The 8,955-nt window shown below is 38.9% G+C and overlaps 1 non-coding gene across 1 annotated transcript; it reads left to right on the top strand.

Annotated features, from left to right (window-relative positions):
* The first annotated feature begins 8,613 nt into the window (after positions 1 to 8,613).
* On the top strand, positions 8,614 to 8,686 carry Trnaa-ggc (transfer RNA alanine (anticodon GGC)). The gene has a single exon. It is a non-coding gene; the product is annotated as a tRNA-Ala (tRNA).
* The last annotated feature ends 269 nt before the right edge of the window (positions 8,687 to 8,955 follow it).

Below are 8,955 nucleotides of genomic sequence, written 5' to 3'. Positions count from 1 at the left end.
GAGTTGTGTGCAGGGTGAGAGATAAGGGTTTAGTTTCAATTTGCTGTATATGGATTTCCAAAATTTTCTTGAATTGTTTTCTTGGTAATCTCTCTTGTGACTTCTTATTTCTGTACATCTAAAATGTTCTGTATTTTTTCTCTTTGGGGCCTTTTTACTTGATCTTTAATAATACCCTGTAGTGGATACTTTTCAAAGTTTCTGAGATCATGCATATAATTTTCAGTTACCATTTCCTTTTCTGTTATTTTTTCATCTTTTGAAATACACATTGTTCTTGCCCTTGGGAGCAGTACCTTCCAATATCTTTTGAATCTATTCACTGTGTCTGTTAGGTGCCTTTCTGCATTGACTCTATTATCTCTAAAATCTTCCTTTAAAAGAAGTATTTGTTTAGAATCTGTTGTCCATAGTAGGTGCTGCCCTCGAACATGTGCTGATAATCGCTGCACATTCCAGCTATGGAGGAGTGTTTGGAATTGATGGCAGTGCTCATGGATGGTAGTTTCAATGGAGCCTGATAAGGTGCAACTTGGCATTTTCTTGGTGCATCTTTAATTTTCAGCCTGTATAATTCTTTCCTTTTGGCCAGGTCAGTTTCTCCAGAGAGGAATCATCTTCCACTTGCTACTTGAGATGGGTGTCTGTGTGTGGGGATGGAAATAAGGAGAACTTCTAGCATTTTAGAAACCAGACAGGAAGGGAAGATGGGAGTCTCACTGCTCAGTACCCTACTTCTACTGATTTATCCTCTTTTTAGTGAGATTTCTTGCTCTTACTTTTGACCAAGTTTTTTTCTCTAGGTCTGAACCTCTCTTGTTCAACTTCTCTAAAGGTTTAGGATTCAATCCTTATCTGGGGTGGGGCAGGACATTCATCAGCTGGGGCATTCATTGCCTCCAAACTTCTTTACACAACCTGTCAAACTATCTTTTTAGTTTTAGACTAATCATACTTGGTGCTTCAAAGTTACTTGCTCTCCCGATCCTGAACATTTTAATATAAATAGAATACTTTCCTGAGTTCTTCAACCCCCACCCCAAGTCCTTGCAAATGTGGGTTTTAGTTTCCTCTCATCTGCTAAGTCAGACACTTGCCCATCTCCTTAACAATTTCAGAAAAACAAAAGCAAAAAACAAAACAAAACAAAATCCCACTGTGAACACTTCCTAGTATCTCCCATTCTATCCTTTGTGCATTTATCACTTACAGTGTTTTTCTCATTTGGTTACTGGGGAGAAACATAGTTAATATCTCTTCTCAATTTGCTTTTCTTTCCCACTGGTCTCTTCTTTCTGAAGCTCTCAACTTCTCTGGCATTTATCACCCTCTTTTTTCTGCTCTCCCTTTCCCTAGCTCTGTCTTTTCCTCTCTTCTACTTTTCCATTTACTTCCTTCAACATTGGTGGTTCCCAGCCCTCCCTCACTTTTTCCACTGCCATTCTCTTTTTCTGTGGGAGTGGGAAGGTACTGGGGATTGAACTGAGAGTCACTCAACTACTGAGCCACATCCTCAGCCCTATTTTCTATTTTATTTAGAGACAGGGTCTCACTGAGTTGCTTAGGGCCTCAAATTTGCTGAGGTTGGCTTTGAACTTTCAATTCTTCTGCCTCAGCCTCCCAAGCCACTGGGATTACAGGTGTGGGCCACTGTGTCTGGCTCCACTACTATTCTTGTGCTACCCATTTTGCTCAAATGACCCCCATATTGTCTCATGACTTTAACAATACCTGTGGGCTAATAACTCACCCTCCTGTCACCTGCCTTAAACTTGTCCCTTAGTCCACATTCCAGTATTCAGTTATCTCTGGACATAAAAATGAGCAGTGTCTGGTGTTCAGTGTGCAGGAAGCACATGTGGTTCTCTTCTCAAACCATTTCCTTCCTTCAGATTTGCATCTCGTTACTGCAATCAGTATCACCATCTTAAACTTCTACCTCTTTCACATTCCAGGGAGCCAAATAATCAATCACCCAATCCTGCTGGTGATTCCTCCCACATATTTCCTTGAACCCACCCCCTTCCTTTGCATGAAAATTGCCCTCATAACCTCCCTGCTGCTCAACTGCCACAGCCTCCTGCCACCACCTGCTTCTGTCTCTTTCCTCTTAAATTCATCCTTTGCTCAGCTATCACAGTGACCTACATGAAGCATAAATCTCATCACATTTCTCCCCTGCCAAAGCCCCTCCAATGGCTCCCCTGTGTGGAATAAAGCCTATGTTCCTTGACACAGAGCATGAGATTTTCCTTGAGGAGCCCTAGCTTGTCTGTTGCTGCATTTCATTTCATGCCTCACCTGGTATGTTCAGTCCTGAGGTACAGAAGGGCCTGCTTCCCCCTCCCCTTAGGTCTCTTGCCCTGCACCTTGGCTGCTGTGATTTCATTTGCCTGACTCCTTATTTCTGCCTCAATCCTACATATCCTAGACTCAATTTTTCTTCTGTAATCTACCTATGAAGCATCCTACATGTTCTCTGTCCCTTTTCTTTGTACTCTTATATATCCATTCTTTTCCATTCCAGCAACCCTGGTAAGTTCCTCCAGAGAGGGAATTCTCTCTTGTACTTGGTCCGTGGAACATAGTTTGGATTTAATAATTAGAGGTTGGGTGGAAGTGAACTTGCTTATACCTTACTTCTTCATGCTAACTTGGAAATAGCAAGGGCTTATAGTGGTGCAGGAAGCATTGGCACATGGTGAAATTGGGAACACATTGTGAGACAAAGGTGATCACTGACCTGAGTTTCCATCTGTTGCACATTTCACTGGTGCAGATCAGGGATAGCTGTTTCCTGAGCTGGAGGTGCTGTGTGGCAGGGAAGAAAGCCAGGCATAATTTTTTTATGTTTCAATTCATGGCTTTGTAGGTAGGAAGCAGAAGTGGCTGTGACTTTAACCATGGGTTAATGCAAGTGATTTTATACTACCAGGTGGTCCAGAAGAGGGTTGATGAAGGGGGGATCCTACAAATGCCTGGCAAATTGGACTAGCTTGGTGCTGGTGCAGGGGCAACAGGGTTGAAACAGATGAAGAGTGACATCTACTTTCACCTTTATCACCTTTGAAAGTTCTCTTGGTCCAATCCACATTTCTCTGAGCCAATTCCAGTTTGCAGATGACAATGAACATCCTAATGTTTTGTGTAGGCACTTTAATACAAGGTCTTATAAATAGCTCCCATGCCCTGGGGGACACACCAAAACACATTTCTTTGATGACTGCCACGATGCTTGCTGAAAAGCAAACAGTGCATTAGCAGCCTTCACAGTTCTTATGCAAATGGACTGTGAAATTGTGACTGGATCCTCCAAAGCTATACCTTTTGTCTCCTTGATGATGATTAAAAGAAACCTGGTTTAATTTGATTGGAAGGGTGTGGGTGGGTGGAAGAGAAGAGAAAATGGGCACCAAAAGAAGAATGACTGATAAAGGAGAAGGAGAGGAATGAGGATACCCTCTTTAACCCAGTGCTTCATTTGATCTTAAGGAAAATGGAATAGAGATCACTTGACTTAACATTTGTCTGGAAATTAACTTCTGTGTTTGTTCCAGGCTTTGGGATTGATGAAAGGACCAGGGAATTCTGATCATAGAATAATAATAAAGGGAAATGTCTCAAGCAAATATTAAATATTTAAAGAATCTTCTCAACACTAACTTGTCAGATGGAATGAATGAAATGGAAATAATTTTTAAACATTCTTTTCAATGGTTTGGTGAGAAATGCAGGGATGAAAATTGCTTTGTGCAATTGTTTTTGTGACACTGATGTTTCTGCATCACCTTTCATCCCAAATGCTAATTAAGGAACATCACAACCAGGAGGTGGATTAAAGGAGGACTCCAAATGGAAAGGGCATGACCAAGTTTTTTTTTTTTCTCTTTTCTTTGTTGTATCATTAAGCTGAGATGTATAGAGGACAAGGGGACTTTAATCATCTGTGCAGTGAGAGATTCTTTGTAACATAAAGGGAATCAAGAGCTTTGTTTGCAGTTTCTATTTGTTTATACTAGACAATGTGAGACAAATGTAAAATTATTTATCAGGGTTGCTCTTCATAGAATTTACAGTAAATGTTCTGGGTTAACTACCTAGTACTCATTATTGACCACCTATGGCAGAGGGATCTGTGCTACTATGCCTACCCATCATAGAATTTTAGTTGCACAGTGTAATTTGATTGTGAGAAATGAAAGCATCCAGTTAAACTTCTATTTCTTAGGTTTTCTTAAAAGTAGGCATGATCATGTAATATAATTCTGGCCAATGAGATAAAGGAGTAATTGTAATGCAGGATACTAGAAAGACTTTTAAAAGGATAGTAGGTTTTTAAACTTGCATACACTTTTTTCTTTTTTCTTCTTCCTGCATGACATGATGACTGGAAGGATAGAAAATGTTTTCTAACAGAGGATCAGGCAAAGTTCAAGAAAATTGCAGATACTTCTCTTGACTATTGTATCTTTAAGTTTTTGTGCTGATGTTGAATCTCTTCTGGACTCCTTGTAACATTAAAACGTCACCACTTTGTGTGTAGGTGACTATTATTTGAGTGGTATATTACATAAAACTAAGTCCAGTTTCTAAGAGTTACTGCATTTATGAGAGCCCTAGCTTTTTCATGAACTGGATTAATGTAAGCAATAATAAATATCCCTCTACTGAGGGTGACTGGACTGGGCATCCTCATGTGATGGCAGCTGATGGAATCATGGCCAGTGAACTTTGAGAGGAAATATGCTTTTCTCCTAAGGGAAATATTTCTGCAGTTTAGTGAAGAGGCATTTCAGGAAGATGGTCTCTTCTTCTCTTAGACATTGCCTTGGTATGAACAGAATATCAGGAACTATGATAAATCTCTTGCAAAAATGAGGAATACTAGGTTGGACATAAAACTGATGACACAGAGGATATTTGATAAGAACCAGCCCTTGATGACATCAAATAATACAGGAGAATGCCCATTAATGGGTTTCTGGCTTTGTGAGCTAATATTTTTTGGTAAGTATCAACAAGTTTTTCTGTAAAGCACCCACATAGTAAATACTTCAGACTTTGAGGCTAACACTGTTACTAAAGTGTGACAACAGTCACAGATAACATGTATGCAGATAAGTGTAGCTATGTTGCAATAAATCTTTATTTATAAAAACAGGTAGTGAACAGGATTTGACACCTGGGTGGCAGTTTGCTGACCCCTGATTTAAGTAGTTGACTTGAGATTTTCTGCTGCTTCTGTACATCTTCCCTGATGCAGAATTAGAGATCATAATGCATGAAATCCAAAACCTCTTCCAACTCAGAGACTTGGAGAAAGACAAGTGGCTTGGGCAGAAGTTCAGGGATAAAAATTACCCAGTGCTGCAAAGAAGAGATTCTGAATTCAGTGGGATTTTTTCCCCCTTTTTTTGTGACACTGGTGCTTCTGCATCACCTTTCATCCAAAATGTTAATTAAAAATCAGTGTGACAGGAGATGGATCAAAGGAGTAATACCAAGGAAAAGGGCATGGTCAAGCTGTTTTCTTTTTTCTTTGAAGTATCATTATGCCAAGATGTGCAGAGAAAAGTGAAAAAAAGTTAAAAGTAGGAAGGCAAAAAGGCACACTTGGAATCTGTAGAAATAAGGCAGACTGGGAAGGTATACCTGCCTCAGGTGAATAGCAAAAAAAAGAAAAAAAGAAAAGAAAAAAAGAAAAATCCTTAGGAGCAGCTTCTGGAAGAAGGAAATTCCACAGAACATGGCTGCACTTTAAAAATTGTAATTATTTATTTGACACATAAATAAAAATTTGGAAATGTGTGTAATAACAGTTCTTAATATTCCATTATTGAGACTTTAATCTTGCCAAGCAGATACATATACATATGAATTTTTCTTTAAAAATGTGATAACACTATACATGCTGATTTATTGTTTATTATTTCCTCATTAAACTTGGATTCTGAACAACTGATGAAATTTATAATCATACAGCAAAGTCATTATTTGAAGGTTGCTTAGTAGCCCATTGTATTAAGGTAAACATTTCTTTAACTGGTACCTCATTATTCTTTCATTTTGGTTGTCTTCTTCTCCCCTTTTGGCTATTTTGTAAAAATCTGGGAATATTCTCTTATGTCAGGAAGTCCTGTCCCATTCCTTCCCTGAACTCTTCTGTTCTCAGAAGATAATGCCAAGCAGACAGCAAAGGACACATTTAAAGTGTTTCAGTTTAACACTTGAAGCATCTTTTATTCTGCTCTGAGTGAGATCATAATGAGGTCATTTGTCCAGATGTGAAACCGGTGAGTCTTCAGGAATTTCAATGACAGCTCTACTGTTATGCCTGTTCTTGCTGTCCTTCATCATGGTCCACTTAGTCCTGAAATTGTGAGGTAGGGATAACTTGACTGACTGCTTGTCATCAGCAGTAACAGGAGTGGGCTCCAGACCTTCCTTCCCTACTCTTCCTCTTTCTTTCTTTCTTTTTTTTTTTACATATGGAGATCATGTGAATCATTTTCAGCAGTTCAGCTTATACTGTTTTAGTCCTGAATTTTTTAATTAATGTGTATCTGTCAATTGATAAGTATGCATTCCTTATTGGACTGGATGAAACAGAACAACTGCCTTTTGTGATTGGATGATTCACTCCTAGTCTCATTTATCTACAGTATTAGGAAGAAACAATGATGTAAGTGCTCTAAATGTCATTTACATACAGCTCTAGAATAGAACCTGAAACCCAGTGAAGAAAAGAATCTTGCTCAATGATACACAGCTAGATAGAGGTGAGGCTGATGGAGGATGCAGGTGTTCATGGGGACTCAGCATTGTCCTTAGGAATTTGGAAAAAAGTAAGAGAAAAGTATATTTTGGAAAGTGCCCATCCAAGAGTAGGGGTGTCATGAGAAGTGGAGAAAATGAGCACAGAACAACAGATGTTGTCCACATATAAATAGCAAATCTAATATTAGTACATTTGGTAACAAAATATTTATTGGTACAAAAAATATCTACAAGGTTACATTGTACCATAAGAAGTGTGCTCCCATTTTTGTTAACAAATTAACTTCATATATGCATGACTGACTGTCTGTCTTTCTATCTATCTATCTATCTATCTATCTATCTATCTATCTATCATCTATCTCTATCTTCTATTAACTTATCTTTCAAGACATTCCCAGTTTTTATTTTAGGGTATTGGTAAGTGGGTATTTTGATTTCATTCTTATGTTTTGAAATATTTTAAAATTCTTCCATAATAAGCATGTGTATTCTTTCTAGTATGAAAAAGTGTTATAATTAAAACAGGCACTTATTGAGGCATTTATAGGTTGTGCTTTGCAAGCATATCTGTATACTAAGATAAGGAAAATTCTTGAAAATTATTTTGAATGAATACTGTTATTCCCTTCATTGAGAGCAACTGTTGCCTGGGTTTTACTGCATATTCTTTGCAGTTTTTGTTTTCCCTCATAGCTCTTCAAGGCAGACTATGTCTTACTCAATGACCTGGTGGTCAGAAGCATTTTGATTATTGGCTTTTGTTTCTTTGAAATATTGACTGAATATGAAAGTTGGAATACCTCATTCTAATGTCACTGAGGCTAAGATTAGTCAGTGAAATGACATCAATAAATGGCCAAAAAATGGGACAGTAGATGTAATTCTTAAACCTTGGATGGGAGATGGGGGCAGCAAGAGGCAAAATTCTCCATGTAGCCCTCAGTCTGGCTGAGAATCATGAAATGGAGTGATGTTTCAGATGTTTTCAAATTTATGCAGAGAATATGGCATTTTTGTGAGTTTGGTGTTTTCCAGAAGGACCAGTGATGCTAGGTGCAGAAGGGGATGAAGGGAGGCTTCTGGAGAAATGGCAGAAGATTTTGAGAGAATTGTTCAAAGGACCAAAAACTTTACAAATCCCTTTGTCATGGATCACATTCAAGAAACAGGCTTTTGGTGAAATTCAAGGAAGTTTAATAATTTGAGTTTTCTTTTCTTATTTGCTTTTGATTCAAAGCTCAAAAGAGGCTTTGAATCAAAACCTCAATCAAATAGAGGCAGAGGGACACAGGAGAATCAGAGGGCCATCAGAAGTGGGACTATTAACAAAAAGCACCAGAGAACTGCCATGGGCCACTGGAGAGATGGCCAAGCTCTTTCCTTCCTGCAACCATTTCTCCAAAAGCAAACAGTGTTGCTGTCATTCACCATCTGATAAAATCAGTTGACATTTAAAAGAAAATTTAGACCCCTTACCTTGGCCTCTGTCCAAGTATCTGCAAGGGGTGTCACCACTCCTTCTTTAGCCTCTTTCACTCCTCCAACATCAGCTCCACAAACCCTCTTGCTGGTCAAGAATAGGCTGTGCTTTTCCCCCTTGAAGCATTACACCTCCTGTGACTTCTGCTGGGACATCTCTGCCCCTGAACCTTGGCTGGCTTGCCTCCATATTATTTTCCAAGTCACAGCTTCATGCCACCTTTTTAGAGAGGATTTTCTCCATCACCTAACCTAAAGCGTATCTTGTCAACCTCTAAATTTTCAACATAACATTTTCCATTCATTACCTGTTTTTAAAATTATTTTTTTTAAATCTCTGTTGTTGTTGGAACTGGGGATGTAACTCAGCTGGTAGAGTGCTTGCCTGGCATGCACAAGGACCTGGGTTCAATCCCCAGCACCACCAAAAAGAAAAACTCTGTTTTTATGCCAGATATGGAAACCCCATGAGAAAAGAGCCACATCATCTGTCATAACTTTAAAATAGTCCCCAGCACATGAGAGTTTCTCTGTGATATTTTGGGGATCCATGAACCTCAAACCCCTGGATCTCTCTCTTTATTCTAGGAAGAATGCTGTGTTCCCTTGGGAAGATTTGGGTATTTCTCTGTTTTACTTCCAGTGCAATCTCTGTCTGTGAATGCAGAATCCAGCTAAACTGTCAATTTCCCCAAC

Source organism: Sciurus carolinensis, chromosome 16 (assembly GCF_902686445.1).
Source record: "Sciurus carolinensis chromosome 16, mSciCar1.2, whole genome shotgun sequence".
In the NCBI taxonomy this organism is placed as follows: Eukaryota; Metazoa; Chordata; class Mammalia; order Rodentia; family Sciuridae; genus Sciurus; species Sciurus carolinensis.
The sequence above is the reverse complement of the archived record's forward strand: the minus strand, read 5'-3'. Positions and strand labels throughout refer to the sequence as shown.